The sequence below is a fragment of the Silurus meridionalis genome, chromosome 3, assembly GCF_014805685.1.
Source record: "Silurus meridionalis isolate SWU-2019-XX chromosome 3, ASM1480568v1, whole genome shotgun sequence".
NCBI classification, from domain to species: domain Eukaryota; kingdom Metazoa; phylum Chordata; class Actinopteri; order Siluriformes; family Siluridae; genus Silurus; species Silurus meridionalis.
In genome coordinates this window covers 33,487,347-33,489,861 of record NC_060886.1, presented here as the reverse complement: position 1 = coordinate 33,489,861, position 2,515 = coordinate 33,487,347, and the positions used below count along the sequence as shown (strand labels likewise).

Sequence of the window (2,515 nt, the reverse complement as noted above, 5' to 3'; positions counted from 1 at the left end):
ATACATTCCAGGAATATGAGTGTTCTGGTCTCACATGGAGGCGTGGGTTCAAATCCACTTCCGACAGTAATTTTATTTTCATTAGAAAATATAAAAATATTGTTTCCTTTGTCTTTCAAACAAGAAATACAGAGGATACAAGTAGATGTTTATCTAATAGTGGGACAGACAGAGCGGAAAATAACAGTTAATACTGACAAGCAGCAGATGAATGGATGGATGGATGGATGGATAGACAGATAGACAAACAGACAGACAGATAGATAGATAGATAGATAGATAGATAGATAGATAGATAGATAGATAGATAGATAGATAGATAGACAGACAGACAGACAACATGGTAGATTGGAAAGACAAGCTATCAGATAGGCATTTAGAAAAAATATATGACAGACAGAGCAATATTTGAACGGTACCAGACTCAAGGTTCAATACGTTCCAGGAAACTGAGTGTTCTGGTCTCCACATGAGGGCGTGGGTTCAAATCCCACTTCTGACAGTGACTTTATTTTCATTAGAAATCAAAACAAAAATATAAAATTAATTTGTTTGTCTTTCAAACACAGACATACAGAATAAACAAGTAGATGGTTTCCTAATTGTGGGAAAGACAGAAAGACAGACAAAAAAAATGTTAATACAGACAAGCAAGCAGATGAATATATAAATTAGATGGGATAGGAAAGATGAACAGGAATATATATGCATTCAATCAGAAAAACAGATACGACTGATATAGATAGATAAGGAACACACAAATAAAAGGATAATTAAAATAAACAAGTCGACAAAAATTTGTAAAAAAATAGTTTTATCAGCCACTAAGGGGATAAGAAACACATGCTTGTATGTCAGGATGGCCGAGCGGTGTAAGGCGCCAGACTCAAGCTTCTATACATTCCAGGAAACTAAGTGTTCTGGTCTTCACATGGAGGCGTGGGTTCGAATCCCACTTCTGACAGTGACTTTATTTTCATTAGAAATCAAAACAATAATGAAATAATTATTCTCCTTTGTATTTCAAACACAGACATAAAGAATAAACAAGTACAGAAAAACATGACAGCATCAGTCGAGGCTCTGGCAAAAAGTGTAACTGATCACTAAAGGATTAAATAAACAAGTCCTTTATCAATCTTTATCTTTATTCTCTGATTTTTAGTTCTCTATCAACAGGAAAGTGCTTCAGCAAGTCCTAATTTTATGATGGATTTTGTGTGCAGATTTGCCGTGGGAGTTGCAGCTCGCAGTGGTTTATGCCACTCGTGATCTGGCACCCAGCAACCCCAAAGTCACTCTGAACGCTTTGGAATCATGGAAAAAAGACCTCACAAAGCCCGTTCCTCCAGCCGTCACCAAGTGCCTGAAGCAGATCAGCTTTCTTTGTTCTTACCTAAAGTCAAGAAATACAGATTCTTGTGCATTTTCCTCGCATTACAGTTTTCCCGGTGTTTTGAAATTAAGCCAAATTCTGTGTTTTTGTACAGTATCTACAAAACAAATGCAAAAGTATAAATGGCTCATGAAGAAAGCTTAACATCTTTGGGTTGACCTTTATATAATGTCCTTTATTTAAAAAACACTTTCTAAATAAACGTGTTAATAAAACTATAACCTAAACTCATTTTAACAACACTAATTTTATTAAAGTGCAATTAATGCAGTATGCATTTCTCTATTTCTATTACAAATATAAATAAATAAATATTATAAAAAGGCAAAATTAAAACCTTTAACACACACATTTTTCACGCATCCTTTCTTTTACTGATCTTTTAGATATTGTTAGATTTTTATCATACCCGATCAAAAAACTTTATTCTTGGAGAAGTTTTCCATACGATCTACGATGTCCGTGGTGTCTTTTCTGTTCAGGGAAGAATCACACAGCACACAGAATGCAGCATATGTTCTTCTTCAGTTTATTGCAGATAACAGACAAGTATATATACACACTGAAAAACCTGAGCTAATACTGTTCCTGATTGGGTAAGAAAACATACTAACCAGAGATGTGTGAACCCACACAAAGACTTTCTGTGTACCTTACATACACACATCATAAAGATCAATGATAGACACTGAACAGACAAAATAGGAACGTGTTTAAAAGTCTGATGCTCTACTGACTGAGCAATCCGGGCTCTGCTCAGGTACCTGCTTCGAACCTACAACAGTTGCGACACCTGGCCTCAATAAAATACTTGTCTCTGTGCTTGCTCAGGGGGGGAATCTCAGGAGTTTCTTGAAGCTTTTTCCAATAGTTTAATGTGCCTTTTTTGCAAGACGCCCACCATGAAGGTTATCCCCTTTTTCATGTCCAACAGCAGTATTCAAGGAAGCAGGCAAGTTGAAAAATGTGACTATGTATAACTCACATAAAAAGCACCTTAAAAGGCTGCGTGTTCGAATCACGTCGAGGTCATGGTTGCTGGACTCTTCCTTTTGGCCTTTATTAGCAGCTGCTCTATCTTTCATTGTCCAATGTGGAGACTTTGAATTTGTCCAAAGT

General features: G+C 36.2%; 1 non-coding gene across 1 annotated transcript; it reads left to right on the top strand.

The window, feature by feature from the left end:
* Positions 1–853: 853 nt before the first annotated feature.
* trnal-caa lies at positions 854–964 on the top strand. The gene is made up of 2 exons: positions 854–891; positions 919–964. It is a non-coding gene; the product is annotated as a tRNA-Leu (tRNA).
* The last annotated feature ends 1,551 nt before the right edge of the window (positions 965–2,515 follow it).